The following is a 20859-nucleotide window of genomic DNA, read 5'->3' as shown; positions in this document are numbered from 1 at the left end:
GGATGCGCTTTATTTGACTACTTTTGGACTGTTGAACAAAAACACCCGCCTACTCCTATTCTAACGCTTGGAAGAGCCAGGATAATTTTTTATATAATTCCGACTGGATTCGTCTGAAAGACAAAAGTCATATACACCTATGATGACTTGAGGGTGAGTAATTTGTGGGCTAATTTTCATTTTGGGGTGAACTAACCCTTTAAGTTCACTGCATTCATGTTAGAACAAAAAAAGACATATTTTGGCATTGTGACTTGACTCACAGCAGGCTTGCGTTTGAGATTAGGGTGGATAGCCGCCACACGCTTGGATCCGTTAACTTCCATCTCTCACATACAATCACTTGCACATGTCCAGACCCACTGCTTCAGAAATGCAGACCCACCCCAGACACATCTATAACTTCCCTTTCTCCTCCCTTCTAAGCGCGTCCTCTGAAAGCTATGATTACTAGAATTATCCCATTCCTCTCTTTCATCATCCTCTTTATGTTTTGCAGGCTGTTGAGAATACGTCCTGAGGAACAAGCGCACTGTTATTGTGCAGGCGTGGTGCTCTCTCTTAACATTAGCAGATGTTATTAGCCAGTTGTTCTTATCGAAACCACTACTGTGCACTATTATCATTAATAAGTCATTGTAAATGTATTAGATAGCAAGAGGAGTGAGCCTCTACAGACAGATAGAGAAGTTTCACACGAGCACAAACACACATCTGTAGAATGTAGCATGTAAATGTCATCTTGCCCCTCAAGGGAAGAGAGACACACTCTCTGTTTGCAGTTCTGCTGTTTAATACACAAGTGTAAAAGTGCAAATAATTAATGAGGCAACGCTGACATTACACTTGATGACTATGTCTATTGCTTAATCTATTGAAGTACTAAACTTGCTGTGCAACAGCCATGAATGATACCTTAAACTGTGCAAATCTGCTAATATTTTCCAAATGGGGTGGGCGATATGACCAAAATCTTAAATCCAGGATACGAGTAATTTTATTTCACGGTAACAATATATATCTTGATATAGTTGTTTTTGCTTTAAATAAGGTCTTTATGATATAAAAATGTTTGACAACAGTTCTTGTCACCAGTGTCAGTATCACAAAAAACTAATACTAGTCTAAATTGAAAAAAAAAAAACCTTGAGCTTACTGAAGACAAGTAAACAGTCAGTGATTAAATAAGAATAAGAAACTAATAAGCAATAGGACAAAAAAAAACTACAGTAGAACAAATAAATAAGGAATGCTACATATATTGTAGAAAGTAATTAAATGTATAAAAGCAGCAGAAATATTAGACTGCTGCCACTTTAAGAGCTGCCTGGACACATACACGTGTTTTCTTTATCAGCTGTTTGCATTTACTTAAGACCTAAATTACTGTGTTTACGAGGATACTTGCAAAGATGGGCATTTTGATAGTGTGTATGTAACCCGCGAGAGACAATAGTCGAAAATCTCTACCGGTTAACACATTTTTACCAGTTAATCATGTCTACCGGTATATCGTCCACCCATTTTTCCAAACCATCCAGATTCGTTTTTTGCCTGGAAGACGAAACACCCCAGCAACCACCTAGCAACTATCCAGAACACCCTATCGACCACATTACCAGAAACCCAAAACCACATAGCAACACTATCTAATACCCAGAACAACAGCCTTAGCAATGTCCAACTAACAACCTCACAACTGCCTATGAAGACATAACTCCTTAGCTAAACTAACAAATGCCTAGCAACACCCTAGCAAACACCTAGCTTGGTAATCGTCCAAATATTAGCCACAATATAACAACTCAGAAGAAGGTCGAAAATATTCCTCATATGTAAAAGTTCTTTGAAAAGCTCATTATTGATAGTTTTTGTTTTGTCTTCACAATATAGGCTAAATCAAATCCATTTCTATAAGCAAACATTTTGGCATCTAAGCAATGGCATATCTTGTCAAATGTCAGTCTGAGACATTTTACGGATCACTTGCCATAGCAAAATTACACGTGTTTAATACAATATTAACCCACACAATAGGCCATTGTTGCAGTACAGACACTGTTTTCTGTTGCAGCTGTTGAGGTGTATATTTCCCATGGTGCATGTCATCTTCAGCCCCCATATAGACACAACAACGGCTCTTTCTTAAAAAGACCTAAGTGAGAACACATCTGTGTCCTACTCTGCCACAAACACATGGCCTAACATTAACAATTTTCTGCAGCTTTAACAAACGCTCTCTGTCAGCTGTAGTGTGGCTCTGATTGAATGTTTCCTCAGCAGATGATCACTGAATGAATGCGGTGCTGAGAAAGCAGAGGGATTGTGTCTGGTGGGTGTGTGGAGAGAATTATTGCTGTCTCTACACATTATGAATCAAATGGTGATTTATTTGGATGGCATCTCCACCCCGCAGCAGCAATGCATCAGCAAGATTTCTGGCTAAGGATGTTTCATGTATAAAATAACAAATAAAGGGTCAAACCAATCCAAAGCATAGACCCTAAACAAGGTCCGATAGATAGGCGATCCAAGACCAATAGTACCCTGTCAGGAATCTGGCCATGTTTAGGTTATCTTTTTTTGTCAATGGGCATGGGCACTCATGGGCATGTCCCAACTTTTGACCAATGACAATGCTCTCTAGAGTATGTTACTCCCCCAACACCATCTGTAACTGACTAGCAATAACAAGTAGCTAATAATATTTCATAGATGTGATCTAAACAAAAATGGCTAATGGTTATAAGCCAAATTCCTGTTACAGAGAAATATGTCAACGATGAAAGGAAAAATGTGTTTGTTACACCATATAATTGGGGTTTTAACTGGGTTTTTATTGTAAAACCTGAAGTATACTTAAGTTTTGACGCAAACGCTTAGCATATGTGTACAGTTGAATGCATAGCCTTTCAACGTATACTTTATTTGATATGCTGCACAAACACAGGCGCTCAACACATGCACACAAAAAATTCATCCTTGTTTAGCGTTTGCGCTAGTTCTCTCCAGATGTCATGACCAATACATTTCTTTGTACTCATTAAAATTAGAGTTGTGTATTTCTCGTTACCCCTTTACACAATCACTTGTCAATGCGGGCGCGTTTATTGTTGTTGCGTCTCCAGTAATTTGTTGTGGTTTCATTCGTTTCTTTTTCAACTGTGAAACAATGGTGGCACCGGAGTTGCTAAAATAGGAAAAATATCAACAATGAAAGGAAAACTGTGATTATCAAGCCACTTAATTGGGTCTTTACAGTAAAGCCTGCAGTATATATTTTTGATGCAAATGCTTAGCACACAATCGTTCTCCAATGCTGGTGCGTTTATTGTTGCATCCAAGTAGTTTGTTGTTGTTCCATCAAGTTACTTTTTCGACTTAAAAATGGTGGTGCCAGTGCTGCCACCTTGTGGACAAACTAATTAACGCAATTAACACTACAAAGTTTCATCCTTGTCTGGAGATAAATATTGCAAACATTGGACATGTCAATGTCTTTGTACGCATTTTTTAAGTTGCGTGTATCTCTTAACCCCCTCACACAATCGTTCTCCAATGCTGGCACATTTATTGTTGCATCTAAGTAGTTTGTTGTTGTTTTGTCTCATCAGATTCTTTTTGACTGTGAAACAATGGCAGCAACAGTGCTGCCACCTTGGGGACAAACTAATAAAAAAAATTTAAAAAATCAAGGCCCATGTGTGAACCGAGTTGTTTCAATAGGAAATTTATCAACATTTAAACAAAAACTGTTCGTCAAGCCATTTAATTGGATCTTTAATGTAATGCCTAAACTATACTTCAGTTTTGACATGAATACTTAGCATATGCGTATAGTTGAGCACAGTATATCAAAGTATACTTCATTTGATAATGTGCACACTAAACACATACGCACTAGAAAGTTTCATCCTTGTTTAGTGTCAGTGCTGCCAAACTAATTAGTGCCAAAAAAAATTAGAGGCACATGTGAGCGCTGACCTATGGAGTATGCATAGTACAAAAATCTGTATATGTGCGTACTATGCTGAAGATAACATTTAAAGGGTTAGTTCACCCAAAAATGAAAATTAGCCCATGAATTACTCACCCTCAAGGCATCCTAGGTGTATATGACTTTCTTCTTTCAGACGAATCCAATCGGAGTTATATTAAAAATTGTCTTTGATCTTCCAAGTTGTTTATTGGCAGTCAGCGGGTGTTGCACGCATCAGTCCAAAAGAAGTGAAATAAAGCGCATCCATCCAAAATAAAAAAGTGTCTCACATGGCTGCGGGAATTAGAAGTACAAAACGAGGATTTGTAAAGAAGAATGTCAGAGGATTTCGATATAAACTTTGCTTCCTTTGCTCCTGTTAACAAACGCTGGTTTTCACGAGACTCACCCACACATACGTCATCCTCCCGGAGCTGCTTCCGTGTACAACTGTTGGCACAAGCTAGATTAAAGTGATTATTACGTTTTGAATATGGATATTTTTCTTACAAAAACACATAGATTCCCAACAGGACGCCTTTGTTCACCCCCCGCAGCCGTGTGAAGCACTTTTTATTATGGATGGAGGACCTTTATTTAACTTCTTTTGGACTGATGAACTGCTACACCCGCTGACTGCCATTAAACAGCTTTGAAGATCAAAGACAATTTTTAATATAACTCCGATTGGATTCATCTGAAAGGAGGAAGTCATATACGCCTAGGATGGCTTGAGGGTGAGTAAATAATGGGCTAATTTTCATTTTTGGGTGAACTATCCCTTTAAGTCACATGCACTGTACACCACAACTCCTTTGTACACATGGTTTTTGAACTTAGCTAGCTGACTATGTTTGGTTCGCAGTGTGTTGCATTGTTTGTGTATGTTGTCCCATTAGGACCAAACATTCACTTGGAAACACCAATCTCATCCACTGTGAAGGGAAATAACAAACTAGAAATAACAACAGAGCAGATAACAACTGTACCGTCCTATGCTACACCACAGTACCACCCATCCATTCACAGTATGCCCACTCTTTCATCAAAATAACCATCAAACAACTCCAGGCAAGTCCTGAACATGCCCCCCACAAACAACATCACAAGTGAGTCAGCTGGTGGTTCACATTTTTGTACCCATTTCCTCTCTGATTGACTGATTAGCCTTCTTTGAACAAACATGCACCTATAAATGTGTCACTGCTTTCACGCATGAATTACAGCCGGATCCTCATGCATTGAGCACTTCCACCCATAACCTGAGCAGACATTCTTTCATAATGGCCTTGTTGCCAACAACAAATGCAAAAACTGGATGGAGTCTATAACTGTGCCATTTGTCTGATTTACCGATCCAGACGGATGTGTTTAAAGTGAACATGAAAAAAAAAAGTCAATTAATTTGAGCGACTGCACTGCTGTGAGTCATATTTATTTGTTTATTTATTTATTTCATATATATTTATTTTATTGAAATATTCACTTTTCTAGTTTTTGATAAATATTGTTCTCATTGAAAAAAAAAAAACAATGTATCATTTTATTTATTTGTTTATTTATTTATTGTTCACAGCTAAGGTGTTTTTTGACTTCAAATCCCCCATTGCCCACAACAATATTCTAGGTCACCATGTGTTTTTTAGTCGTTTGTGTTTACTGTACATGAATTAAGAATAAAGGTTTCTAACAAATATTTTTGTTCACAATTTCTACCTGATAAAATATTTTAGAGCTTAACATAAGAAAAAATATAAATACTTTATCAAATACAATTGTAATAATTTACAGAATTTCTCCATCTTTATTTTTAGTTGTTTTATCATATTTTAGATCATTGAAGTCATCCTGAGGCACCCTGATTGAGAATGACTCAACTCAACTTATTAATTCGTATGTCATAAAATATTGTTCATTAGTCTAACTGTAGGCTGTCCAATCAGAATTAAGCTCAGACTATCCAAAAGGTTATTGCCATCTTTGCTTTTTCAAAACACTAGTTCAATGCAGCTTTATGCTTCTCCGACCGCATGAATGCTAGAAGTGCTGACCCTTTGCCTTTAGACAGAGGAATGTTGAGGGCATTAAAAGTGACCAGGCTTCACCCCTAACTTTGTCAAGCCTCCAATGGGAAGTTGCATTTTGGGCTTCTAAATGAACTTCGCAAAAAGATCACAAATTAAGGCCAATCTCTAGCCCGACACCATCTGGAAAACCAATTCTGAGTGCAACCGCAAGAATCTGTTAGACGTTAAGTATAATGCATGGGTTGTGATTCCAGTCTTTAAGACAGGTGGGCGGTTTTCACTTCTCATGAGATAAACTGTCCAGGTGTAAGCGGACCATAAGGGAATCTGCAGAGAAAATAACATTAGCCGTGTACAACAAGCCTTAGAAGAGAGAAACCAGCTTTGAAACATTATTTTCTCTTGTGTGGAGCTTTGCTGTTCGTCATAACCAATTAAATGTGTTTTTCCACTGAGGAAATGAAATAAGGAGTATCTGTTTACTGACATTACTAAACAGCCGTGCCAATTTTAGCCCGTGTATGCGTCGTCTTTACAGCCAGACTGTCTCTGTTCTCCAAATTTGCTTGCGTGCAGCATGAGACTTCAGGTTCATGAGTTATTTAATATTCTTTTACATGCCTGCTGCGCTAAATAATTTAAAACCGTGTTCCGCACTTTTTATAATGTTGCATTCTGTTCCAAATTTATCGAAATGATGACTATCAAAGCCTGAGGGGTAAAAGACAGATCGCCAACAAAGGAAGTCCTGAGATATTGGCCTATTTTCAATGCAAGACAGAACAGGTGCACCTACTGCGAGTGGCTAGGCCTATATTAAAACTAGGGCTGCACGATAAATCGCATGCGATATTTAATGCGCATCTTGTCAGTAAAGCCGCTTCTGTAATCAGCGGTAAATCTCCATCACGTGCGGGCTTTCACATGGAGCAGCATTTACTACACAGAGCCGTTGTTCACAGGCAAGCTGCGAAACACCACGTTCATAATCGCGCAATTTTTTGCGCAGCTTCTCAGTGAACAACGGCTCTGTGTAGTAAATGCTGCTCCATGTGAAAGCCCGCACGTGATGGAGATTTACCGCTGATTACAGAAGCGGCTTTACTGACAAGATGCGCATTAAATATCGCATGCGATTTATCGTGCAGCCCTAATTAAAACAAGAGCAAACTCCCTTGTGGTCAGACTGTATAGAAGTGGATATTTCTTAACAGGTGCACAAACTGTACATCCACCATCAAATTCCTTTTGAAGAGAAACTTCTTGAAGTCAACATGAATTCAAAGTTGACCCAGTTTACTTTGAATCATGCCCATTGAAACCACTACATTTTAATGAAGTTATTCCAAATAAAAAAAGTTTGTCTTTGAAATCTTTAAGTGATGAAATTTTACTATGGGTTTGGATGGTTGACTTGTCAACTAGTAACTCATCAGCGAGTGTGCTCTTTTTTCTGGTAGTTCTATTTATCTTAATTTTTGTACTTTTGTAATTTTTGTATTATTAAATGTAATTTCAATATTTTTTTTAATATACTCTGTGTTTTATACTCAACTGTCTAGTCATTTAATGAGGCTAACCAACTAGTTAGTTAGAAGTAGTCAGTTAGAAATACTTAATATTTTATATTTAGCCATGTAGTCGTTTGATGAGGTTAAAGGGATACTCCACCCCAAAATGAAAATTTTGTCATTAATCACTTACCCCCATGTCGTTTCAAACGGTGAATAAATTTGGAGATTAAATTTCAATATTTATACAGTATACAGTATTTCAACTAACTAGTCGGTTAGTAAGGTTGACTAGCAAGTTTATCTTGATTTTCGTAGTTTAAAATCGAGGCGGTATTTTACAGCAGATAAACTTCACATTTATTGCATGAAATACTTGATTTGGCAAGAAATCTTTACTAACTGATTGTGGTGGTTTAAAGAGTTTTTAAAGAGAATTTAAAACAATTTTCTCAGTGTGGTTTCTATACTAGCACTGTGCTTTACTTTAGCATGCTAACAGTCTAACCGTAATCATCAGAACAGTAAAACTCTAAATTCATCCCCTCAATTTGTAACAATCAATTGGTTCAAAAACTGTGTTAAATTCAACTCCTACCAATACCAGAACATGACCGCTCATCACCTTTCCACATTCCTCCGCTGGTGAAGGTCAGGGGTCTGTTTTCGGCCCTTTCAAATTTCAGCAAATGTTTGGAAAATAAGTAAAAATCCTATACATATTCACCATTGTAAAATGTAGAAATTTTAGTAATCATGTGTAAACTACTGTAAACGACTGAAAATATAGATTTTTTTACATTTTAATCAATTCTCATTTTGAAGAACCAACATTCATTCTTAAATCCAAAAATATTTTGGTCTGTGTTGTTTTGAGTAGATGCATAAACAAAACTTCACTAAACTTTATTTGTAGAGTACCTCCCATCCAATAAATCGCAATGAGCTTCACACTTTGTTACTTTTTATATGAAAATAAGTCTTAGTTTTTAAATTGTCAATATTTTATCAAATTAAGAGAATAAATACTGTTTTGGTGCTCTTTAATGTGGCATGGCACATCAATGTAGCCTCTTTGGTTCAAGTGGCATGTGAACTGATCATCTCTTTAACTTTACTACTAGTTACTACACAAAATAAACATCACAAGGTGATGAAAGAAACAGTATAACTTGCCAAAATGCACCATGTCTCATATAATCACTCAATCTGTGTTTCAACCATGGAAAGACATCAATAAAACAGCTTGTAAACAATATGTCATGTAATGTTGCATTTACCTCAGGAAAGCCAGTCAATGACCATAAACCCAATAGTTAGCTAAAAAATAACACTACAGGAGCATTTTGCTAAATATATGCATTATATTTACAAATGTATACATACATATGTATTGCTATTTAATCTGTTCTGCAATATTTAATGTATGTTTTAATAAATATAACAGCCACCATTTAAATGCTCATATATATATCTATATCTAACTGGAGTCGAGTTAAAAGTAATCAGCTGTTAATTTTAGCCTTTAATATTGTAGTACTGTACCAACTGATAGGGTTCCCTGTATAGTTTCTACTTCATTTGCTGAGATATTTTTTTTTCCTTGAGTAAGATTAACATGTACTGGTTTCAAATTAAGATTCGAATGAATTCAAACCAAAAGTTTGTAAATTGAAAACAAAATCAAAGTGAATCATGAAATTTGCATCAATACCCAGCCCTAGTATAAACCATTCAATACAGATGTAATCATCTTAAATGGTCAATTTTATAACAAAATGTAAACAAATACCATTTTGTCACGCTTTAATATGGCGTGACAGATCACTTTATTGAAACCAAACTGAATCGTGAAATTTGTCTCAATACACAGCACAATATAACTTTCAAAACAGATCTAGGCCTACTCAAATTCTGCCAAAAAATTTGGTCAAAAATCAAATTAAACTGTGAAATTTGTTTCAATACCCAATGCTAGAATAAATATTTCAATACAGGTACAATACGTGACTTTCAAGGTTAAGTCATGATATACAGTACGCTTGTGCAGACGTCTTTAAGAAGGTCGCTGAAAAAGTGGGCAGCCGCTGTTGGGTTCGCTCATGGCGTATTTGGTAACGCATTAAACTGCCAGTCAATGGCTGGTCTACTTATGCAGTCAAGTAGTGGCACAGATGGGAACTTTGGGGCAACGGCTCAAAGCAACAGTGGCAAACAGCTTGTGGTTTCCAAGTGAGGATATTTATATGGGTGAAGGCCGCCGAAGCATAGCGAACTCACTCTCATTATGTGAGCTTTGCTAAATAATTACTCAGACAGCCTTGGGACATGGAAAGCGTCAACACTCTTGCCAGTCTCCTTGATGCATCTTGCAGAAAGACAATGTCTATGCCAGCGTCCCGGACCAGACAAGCATTTAAATTAGCATGCGTGTGAATCCGAGTACCACAGGAGATAGATTTTTCAGTCAAGACATGGGAACCGAGGATGAAACAAAGTTACAACTCAGAGGATTGAAATCTAAGCTCTTTTAGATTATCAAACAACTGAGCTTTGTGAGAAAAGCTGTAAAGGGTGTCAGGATGAGACATGAGAAAATGAGACAGACTAACCCTTTCTCTGAGCTGTGATTGTGCAGAATAAAATTCACAGCAGATGCTGAGATGAGGAAGAAAATAGAAGCATCGCCGCCTGCAAAAACATTAAGACTGTGCTTTGCTAAAAATAACATTTGTCTCGCAAATTGACACTTTGTGAGATTTAAAAAATGTTTCAGACTGGAGCGAGGAACCAGACAAGTGAATCTGAGGATATCTAATATCCAACAGTTACAATAAAATCTATTCAAATTCTAGTTTAAAATGCATGTGACAAGTTCTTGGAAATTTACATTTTTGTATTCTATGTTGAGTTTCATATTTAAATTTAGACTACAAATTAGTCTAATAACATATTTTCCGTTCATCTCGAATATTGTACACATTAATCATGACTTTCAAAAAAGTTATTTAAATATATTTAAGATAAAAAAAATATTCTTACAGATGTCATAAATGATTAATTCATAAATATCACTTTATGATATTTCGTTTATTGGAAGGGGTTGTACAATTACAACCTGAACTAACCTTACTTTATCATACAAAGTTAAAACTATCTGATATTTTAAGAGATTTGACACCTGAATGTGTTCAGGGATCCTATGATATAATTTCTTTTTTTTTTTTCCTTCAAGTTTCTGCATGATGGTTGCACCAAATGACTTTGGCAGACAAGTTTTTTACCACCTTTTTTATGCTTCCCAAAAATATCAAAATTAATTTGGATTCAGAAATGATCAGAAAAACACATTCATCATAAGAGGTGTATGTATAAATTGTATTTTTGTTTTATGCATCTCTGAATAAATTTAAAGAGCCATTCAAAAAAGCATGTCATGTCTTTGACTTGCACACATTTCAACTCAAAAGACAAAATCTTGTGTGTCCTTGCAGATTTTCACAGATGATAGCTGCTTTGAGGATGTTGTCAGCTGTTGTTGTGTGTTGGGTAAGCAGACAGTCCGTTTATGGTTGTTATGCTTTTTCCATTTCTTCACTCTAAAAAATGCTGGGTTAAAAAGGGACAAACCCAGCTATTGGGTTGTTTTGACCCAGCGGTTGGGTTGTTTTAAACCCAACCGCTGGGTCAAAGCAACCCAACCTCTGGGTCAAAACAACCCAATAGCTGGGTTTGTCCCTATTTAACCCAGCATTTTTTTAGAGTGAATTGCTCACATCAGACAGGAGCTGCCGTATGAGTCAATGTCAAACAAACACCTTTCACTTCCTCCATCAAGTACGGCGGAGATGATGCATATCTAACAAGCATTTAAATCTCATGCTAATTCTTTCTAGGATTGCTCAAACACACAAAACCAAGGGAGGGTTGACATCTACAGACTCTACCACAACCGGTTTGCATTTTGGATGCAGTTGGTTCATCTTTTCTGTATGCCGTTCAATAACCACTAAAGCAGCAGGAGAACTGCACCTGCTCTTGTAGATAAAGATCTCTGGAGACCTCATTCCTGCCAGAGGACATATTCAACAACTCACTTCTGTAATTGTCCTTAACGTTCAAAAAATATGGATGGTATGGCCTAGATAAATTAGTACACTCTTAAAAATAAAAAGTTCTTTAGTGGCTTTGATGGTTCCATGAAGAACCTTTAACATCCATGAAACCTTTTCATTCCACAAGAGGTTCTTTACTGTGGAAAAAGGTTTGTTAGATGGCTAAAATGTTCTAAAAAATGGTTCTTTTAAGAATCGTTCACTTCGGGGAACCACAAATGGTTCTAAAAAAACCTTTAGGAACCTTTATTTTTTAAGAGTAGGCCTATTCAAAATGATAATTTTGGAGTATTAAAAAAAATTGAAGTAGTATTTCATTCATTTTATACTTTGGGAGAACTATAAATCAGTGTTTTGGGTGTTAAGTAATCATTTCAGAAACAACAACCTAAATATAGTAAAAACATTTCAGGAAAAAAAAAAAAGCTACTAAAAACTTGAGCTAACTTTTGCCTACAATAACTGTCCCTAATTCAACATAGATGTATGGCCCATTGTTTTGTACATATTCCACAACTCTCTATTGGACATAAAGTTCATAGTTCATAAAAATAAAAGAGAACATTGTCAGACACAGTACGCCAACATTCTACTTGCATTAAGAAAGCTTTCCATATTGAAGTTTCTGCTGCCATTTCTAAAATGTAATGTAATTTTGTTTGTTGGGTTTGATTTGTCTAGAAACTCTGACCTTGGCAGCAAATCAAAGGCTTTTTATCGTGTTATCCGGGAATCTTTACACTTTTGAACACATATTTTTACACCTTCCTGAGTGTCAATGGGGTGTGAAAGGCAGAAGCTCACACGTCATGAGAGGCTACAGAGACGCAGAGATCTAGAAAGATCCCGAGATAACGACAGAGAGAAACAGAGAGGTTTTTATTGAATGCTGACAAGGGAAGGATTTGCATATAAGGTGAAACTGTCCATCTTAAAGCACAGGAGCGTTCACAAACCCTAATGAAAGCTTGCGTGTGTTTCTCCACATTGATCTAGAGAACTCGGTGAAGCTTTAGTGGTCAACACAAGAGTCAATGCACCTCACTCTGTGCATCACTTTCCAGTAAAAGACCATGATGTCTTGCCTACTACTATAAGATATGAGTGAATCGAACAAAACTGAAAACATACCATAAGACAGTTTTCAACTAAAATTGAAAACCGTATGCGTTTTGGCCATTCATTTACATGACAACAATGTTTTGGGGGGCCTCAAAATGATACCATTATTGTCTCTGAGCAAAGTACAAAAACGCAAATTTGTGTAGTGCTTCTTTATAAAGTGACATCTACTGGCCTGACATGCAAAATACAGTGCTTTTAGCCGTTTTCGCAGATCTGTGTGAATGCGAAACTTTTTTTTGATTAACGCAAAGGAAAGATTCCGTTTTTTGGTACTCCGTTGTCATGTAAATGTACCCTTATAGTCTAAACTAAGCATCCCTGACACTCACTCTCTTATACGATGCAATAGTTCTCAGCACAGTCACTATACTGACTCTCCCCGTGTCCAGTCTCTCTCTCGATCAATGTTTTAGCACCGCACCGCAGTGCGCCTGCATCTCTAATGGACAGCTGTGTTCTCAGACCTGCTGTTTCTCATCAGTAACAGGACGAAGGCTAAACGGAGCTGTCTGACAGTACATCACACCAGCATTGCCCTGATCAGCTTAACAAGCCAAGTGCTGAACTGTCACTTTAACCAGAGCTGAGCCAAGCGCTTCACGAGATGCCCTGCTGCCTTTGACTCCACGTCACCAGATTTACTTTGATTAGTCATGAATAAACATCACGTGAGCCGTATTCCACAAGTGCTGCAACTGCAACATGCGCCTGGAGTCATAAATGCTTGGGAAGGTTTTATGTTTGGAATAAGATAATGATATTACACTACTCCTAAGAATATACTAACCAGATTTGGTGGCCGTGTTGGACTTTCAAGCATGCAGTCTGGTCATTAGCAGGCCGAATGTGGTTAAACAGACTGACAGGGGAATCTGGTTAGATTAAAAGCAAAAAGTGAGTTCAGAAAAGACTTGGTGGGAAGCAGCCTGTTAAAGAAGCATGATTATTGTCGATCTAAACACATTGGTGCATAATCAAATCCAAGCTCCATGCTATCATCCATTATCCACCACATACGGACCATGTCTCATTTTTCATGAGAGATGTTTGGAGTCAAAAGTGATTTAAGAATTTCTTAAAAAAATATTTAAAAGAAAAACACTACACCTTCAAATAATCAAAACTAGAGTGCAATGGGACTAAATGGAGATTAAATGGAGACTTAAGTCTGAGGAAAAACTCGTGCATTTCCCCTCAAATCGAATTTTTTATGTTCTCATTCCTTTTATGGCTCCTTTACATGCTTGCTTTTTTATTTCTCCAAAGGAAGTTATGAAATATCACAAAGGAGATGTTAAATTTCTCAGCTGTTTCTCTAGATTGAAATTAGATTAAATGGAGAGCAAAGTGAGGTTTACTTCTCAGATTTTTCTTCGGAGAAGAAGACTCCCATCTCATGTGGCTCATCTAGAGTTTCAAAGGAAATCTCATCAGTCTCAGACTGCTGCTCAGATTTTCTACCAAAGTGTCATGATTTCTCATCAGATTCTTGTTTTATGCCATAAAAATCACTTATGTAGCTCCTTTATATATGCTTACTGTAGTCAATTTTGTTATTTCTCCTAAAGAAGTTGGGAAAAATAACTAAATAAGATGTTTAATAGCTCAACGGTTTCTCTAGACCAAAATGACATTAAATGGAGATGAAAGTGAGACTTTTGTGTAGCCTACTGCTCAGATAATTCTTCTGAGAAAATTACTCACTCAAATGTTTCTCATCTAGACTTTCAGAAATCTCAAATTGTGTTCAGAACAATATACCAAAATCTGCAATCAAACATCTCATTATAAACTCGTGTTTATCAAATTCATCCAAGCTAGTCTATCCTCATTCATTTCATATCTCCAATTTGAGTCTATTTCTAGAAATTTTAGGAGAAACAGAGTTGATGTTTAAACAAACTAGAACTAAAACCTCCATTAAGTTTCCTTAGCGATTAAAGAGCAACCTCTGAGCAGTAAAGTTTTCCTGTATTTGTAAAATGACTCTGTTAGTGATCTCCGCGCAATAACAGACGTTAACAGGTTGATTTCCAGGCTCCAGCTGCGAGCGAACATGCGGAGAACAGTTCTTTTACCTCATAAAACACACAGCTCCTCCAGGCTTCGACTGCTACTTCCACACAAAAGCAGAACGTCCTGTAGTTCCTCAGACAGTGAGTGAGACAGATGCGCGGATCCTGTGGCGCGGTGAGTGTGCTCTGCTCTTGAGCTCCTCACGAATGACAGCACTTCCCTCTCACAGCCACAGCTCTCTCTCGCTCTCTCTCTCTCTGAACTCTGCTGACATGGCAAAGCTCCGCCCACATCTCCAGGTAGGAGGAGTGTCTTGTTTTGTTTTCAGCAGTTTCTGTCCCTCACTAGCAACACACATGTAGAAAGGCATTCAGGCCTGTGGCTCTTAATTTCTTTTTATTAATTTAGAATTTGTAAACTAATGTTTACTGTTCACGTTTTAGAAATATCAATCGCATTTAAACTATATTCACTGAATGTAATAAAAAAAATCGAGAATCGAACCAAGAATCGAATCGAGAGCTTGGGAATCGAAATTGAATCGAATCAGGACATCTGAATCGATACCCAGCCCTAATAGTGAACATGGCATCTGAGGACTGCTACGCCAGTTTTGTTCTTTCTTATTTAGCAGGTTTCCTTGCATCACTCCAGGGTTCGCCTGTACTACTAGAGCACATATGCACACTCTTCAAAAACAGCGCTTTAATTCTCATGAAAAAAGACGTACTGAAATCTGTATATGTATATGTATGGAATGAAAGATATAGATTGTATTACATGTTCTTAAGCAAAATAAATAAGCTAACATGATCTGTTTAAGTCCATATGTCATACTAACAAGAAGCTGTGCTTCTAGCCACAGATCGAGAGCTGTAGTTTAAACCACACACGTTTGTGATGCTGTTTGCGAATGTTTGTTGGAACTATGGATTCGGGAAACAAACAAACAAACAGAAACAATTGCGGAACTATGGTTTTAACGACAGATCTTGCGACCATAGTTGGCTAACACTGCTTTTGGGAAACACGCGTTAACAGATGTTTAACTTACAGATGCCTATGCACCATTCAAAAGTGTTTTTTTTCTCTCCCCTGATTTGTTCCCTCAAAAATATAATTATGATTATTAATCAGTTGTCATTTATTTATTTTTTACATTTCATCAATTATTGCACTTTTACATAAGCACAAATCAAGAGAACGTCAACTTGCATGGTTTGCACACAGATTTAGCTGCAAACTATGCAAACGGCCACGTGAAAGAAAACAGACTGGCTGTACTGAGCTTTTAATGGAGCAGAAAATCTCATTGGAGATTGCTGAACTCCAACTGACATATTTGACGGTCTTTTTAGCTCACCTGTGATTTTTTTCGTAATGTAGAGAGACTGTCAACTCTACGCATGGCTTCCAGGTTGGGAAGACTAAGTAAACCACTGGGCAGAAAATTTATAAATTTAAGACCAAAGCTCAGATTGGGGGATTTAAACTCTTGAAATCTGGCAACCGTAACCAAGCTTGTAGAGTCTGTTACTAATGCAAGAAAATGCAAATGCCAAATTAAATTCAACTCTTCAGGATAAATAACCAGCAGGCAAATATTGCTGAGGATTATGTTTTAAAAAAAAATTGAGAGAAGCAGAAATCATGATCCTGATTAAAAATACAATTCATCGTGCAGCCCTATCTGAACTCACTTTAGCTAAATAATGACATTATTGTCCTTTAGAGCTGCTTTACAGCAGAATTTAAACTACTATTGTCTTCATAGTTGAGTTTTCATAATTGATTCTGCTATTTTCCAGTTTATCTCTATGAAGCCGCTTTGAACCTTTATTGTATAAAGCACTATAGAAATAAAGACGACTTGGCTATTTTGCAAATAAAAGTGCCTGATAATAAGGTCGTTTACCGAGATAAAGTGAGGAGTATTGGTCTGGTCATGTGATCTCAAAATGGCGGCCTCTATGAAGGGGTCCAAGCTTATGTAGAATAAAACTTGTGAGTTTATCATTTTAAACAGATTAGCCAAGGGTATTTTTTTTTTTGGCTGTAAGACTTTAAGTGGGAAAAATAAATGCACCTTTAAAGACTTAAAAAAAAAAACAACAACTTCAAAAGTCATCCACTTTTATAGGCATCAGAAAGCGTGCCTGATAACCGCATGACCTACTTTATGAGGAAACACAAATGAACCGTGAAAGGATTGGCCTGAATAGGAACGTGATTGCTTCCTTATCCACCTAGTCATTGTATTTCCATTGGCAAACAAAGCCATTCGGCGCATTGTAAAAGAATAAATACTCCATCATAAAGAAAGGACACCCAGCAGTTAAAACTTGTTTCAACATAAAACGTGAACAGATGCGACCCATTAGTTTCCCCAAACAGATTTCCTCATTCGTGCAGGAGAAGTTTTCAAAGTGCAGGTGCACTTTAAAGAATCCAGTGAAAAATGCATGTATGTGGGCAGTTCACTAGGTTTGGAACAGACTGATTTACACACACATAAAGCCTCTCCATAAGATGCTTCGCTTTGGCATTAAGTGCAGGATGAAGTGAAAGAAGGAACAAAACAATGTAGCGCTGCTTGATTGTTGTTTATAGGCAGCGCGGTTAAATATAGCCCGACTCTGTCATTACGGTCACCACATGATGACAGAACTCTTTGTCGTTTGCTGGGATTTGTGTGCAGTGCAACTTACACTGCTCATTTTGCAGTTAAACTCCCATAACTCAATAAAGCACAGCCCCAAATCCCACTGTCAACAATGAAAGTTTTCTCCTTTCTCCTCAGGCACAAGACAATTCAGTACGGCTAGAGATTCAGGTCTAATTTAAAAGCAGCCCTGAAGCAAAATATAGTCAACAACATCTAAGCTTTTAAAGAAACATTAATCGCTCAATAGAAGATAAGCTCGCGCTAAAAACGCTCAGGTCTATAATAGCCAGAGAAAGCAGACTCAGAAAAGCAATACAGACTGAATGTGATCTTTCATGCCACCATTTAGGTTATTTCCTCAAAGCAAAGTTGACAAAACTGTTACACATTATTTATAATCCTGATGATTTTCTAGGAAAAGTGTCTATTCAGAATGAGAAAATGTTGATTCATTCTCTCTGGAGAGAAATACATGGGCAGACGTTTTTGTGATTATGTTCTCCTCAGCTCATTTAATTGCTGATGACTGTTTTTTTTCTCCAATTTTTTGTTTTTAAGATTTGAATATTGCTAAACCAAAAAGTTCAAAAGTTTGGGTTTAGTAAGATTTTGTTGTTGTTATTGTTTTGGTTAAGAAAGAGATACGTTTCATAAAATTGATTAAAAATGAGTGGCATTCATAATGTTACAAAAGGTTTCTATTTCAAACAAGTGCTGTTCTTTTGAAATGTCTATTTATAAAAGAAACGCAAACGAAATATATCATGGTTTCCACAAAAAAAATATTAAGCAGCATTGATAATAATCAGCAAATCAGCATATTTCTGAAGATCATGTGACACTGAAGACTGGAGTAATGATGCTGAAAATACAACGTTGATCACAGGAAAAAATTACATTTTACAATATATTAAAATAGTAATCAAATTTAATATTAGAGTTTTGCTAAAAAAAATGCAGCTTTGGTGAGCAGAAGTGACATTTCAAAAACCCATTTACAAAATTACCCAAAATCTTTGAACAGTAGTTTCCCCTAAAAAATGTGATCCAGATCAACTTCCCAATATCAATTCCATTATGAGAATCTGTAGTTTTGCACATATCTAGCTTAAACCAGCCTAAGGTGGTTAGCAGCAGGTGTCCAATCCTGGCCAAGTTTGCTGTTTGCTGCTTTTAGAGAGGCTTTGGGCATTTGTCATTTTGGGAGACCAGCTGGTCGACCAGATAAACCAGATAAACAGCAGCTTGGCCCGGCTGGGAGACCAACTAAATCCCAAATCATAAGTAAGAGCAATGATCACAGCGATGCCTGCCTTGGCAAACACAACTAACTAGCTGGAGATCTGTGTAAGACAGTATACAATATATCAAGATCTCATCTCAAGAGAGTGGTGAAAAATTCAGAGGGGCGGTTCTGGGTGGGACGGTTGTTTTTCTTTCCGTCAGAAAGGCTTTCAAAAGGCTCAGGAAGAGGGGGATGAAGAAAATCACCTGAGGGTCACGGGGCACGAGAAACAAAAGCCATGTGAAGTCATCCTTCAAAGGCCCCCGGCACCGCCGACTGACAGACATCCAAACACAGAGAACAATGACGCTTTCAAAACATTTCACTTTCATCCTTCATCGCCATCAAAGAGACAGCAGACGCACAGAAAGATATTCTTCTTCCATTTCACAGGAATTAGTCTTGTTAATTCATTTGTAGAGCCTGATAACCAAATGTCATAATTGCAGAACATATCTGACAGATGTTACTGAATCGTAGCCAGCGGATCTTCAGTATGAATGAGGCTTTGTTAGGCTTCAGGAGCGCGGGAGGTGGTGCAGAGACGATGATAATAAAGCAGGTTTGTGTAAATGACAGTACTGGGTGGATTCCAGACAGGGAATCATTCCTGAGGGCAACAGGTCAACACGAACTTCAGGATTGTTCAAGCAACTATTAAATGACACACAACAAGCACTTACATACTCAGCAATATACAAAAGAGCGATTATAATATACTGTGCATGTACAGCGGGCCCAGAAACTAACACTTGAGTCATATTTTAAAAAAAAATAAAAAATTCAAACCAAGTGGCATTTATTTGAAAAATATAGTACAAGCACTTTTCAAACAAAACACCTCACAGTAAGATGTTTGTTGGTTTTAAATAAAACCAATACAAATAAAAAATAAAACTCTGCACTTCCTTCAAAATATGACAAAGTCAACTGAGTAGCCAGGATGTTATGCAAAGATCGAATTCAAAAGAACCTGTGAAAATGGCTCATAAAAATAATTATTAGTAATTATTAGTGAACAGAACATTCAACAAGATCTCACAGGAAAATGTGATGTTAAAAAATGGATATATCTGCACTTCCTTAAAAAATAAATACATTAAAAAAAAACATACATACATAGTAATCATCATTTGAAGTGGATCAAAAAAAGTTATATATATACAGTGCTGTGAAAAAGTTCCCCTTCCTTTTTTGTTTTTTTACCTTCCTGTTATTTGTCACACTTAAATGATTCAGATCAACAAACAAATTTGTATATTACACAAAGATAACCTGAGTAAACACGAATGAGTCTTTCACATCGCTGTGGAGGAATTTTGGCCCACTCTTCTTTGCAGAATTGTTTTATTTCAGCCACATTGGAGGGTTTTCGAGCATGAATGGACTGTTTAAGGTCATGCCACAGCATCTCGATCGGATTTAAGTCCAGACTTTGACTAGGCCACTCCAAAACCTTCATTTTATTTTTCTTGAGCCATTCAGATTTGGACTTGCTGGTGTGTTTGGGATCATTGTCCTGCTGCAGAACCCAAGTGCGCTTGAGCTTGAGGTCACAAACTGACGGCCGGACATTCTCCTTCAGGATTTTCTGATAGAGAGCAGAATTCATGGTTTCATCAATTACGGCAAGTCGTCCAGGTCCTGAAGCTGCAAAGCAGCCCCAGACCATCACACTACCACCACCATGTTTGACTGTTGGTTTTACGCCAGATGTAACGGGACACACACCTTCCAAAAAGTTCAACTTTAGTCTCATCAGTCCACAGAATATTTGCCCAAAAGTCTCGGGGATAAACAAGATATTTTTTGGCAAATGTGACACAAGCCTTTGTGTTCTTTTTGGTCAGCAATGGCTTTTGCCTTGGAACTCTCCCATGGATGCCGTTTTTGCCCAGTCTCTTTCTTATTGTTGAATCATGAACACTGACCTTAATTGAGGCAAGTGAGGCCTGCAGTTCTTTAGATGTTGTTCTGGGTTCTTTTATGACCTCCTGGATGAGTCGTCGTTGCGCTCTTGGAGTAATTTTGGTAGGCCGGCCACTCCTGGGAAGGTTCACCACTGTTCCAAGCTTTCTCCATTTGTGAATAATGGCTCTGACCGTGGTTCGCTGGAGTCCCAAACCCTTAGAAATG

General features: G+C 37.3%; 1 protein-coding gene across 2 annotated transcripts in view; it reads right to left on the bottom strand.

Annotated features, from left to right (window-relative positions):
- The window catches only part of LOC107707542 (ras association domain-containing protein 8-like), a 28433-nt gene extending 13369 nt beyond the window's left edge, over positions 1-15064 (bottom strand). Inside the window, exons 1-2 of one of the 2 annotated variants that reach the window (XM_016511605.1) lie at positions 14836-15064; positions 13545-13629 (exon numbers count right to left, since the gene is read on the bottom strand). The gene's annotated coding sequence lies outside the window, so the exon portion shown is untranslated. The remainder of the gene's footprint in view (positions 1-13544; positions 13630-14835) is intronic. The other variant, XM_016511606.1, reaches the window with a different exon arrangement.
- Positions 15065-20859: the final 5795 nt, after the last annotated feature.

This window comes from Sinocyclocheilus rhinocerous, unplaced genomic scaffold (genome assembly GCF_001515625.1).
Source record: "Sinocyclocheilus rhinocerous isolate Xijiao unplaced genomic scaffold, SAMN03320098_v1.1 scaffold1376, whole genome shotgun sequence".
NCBI lineage: Eukaryota > Metazoa > Chordata > Actinopteri > Cypriniformes > Cyprinidae > Sinocyclocheilus > Sinocyclocheilus rhinocerous.
The sequence above is the reverse complement of the archived record's forward strand: the minus strand, read 5'-3'. Positions and strand labels throughout refer to the sequence as shown.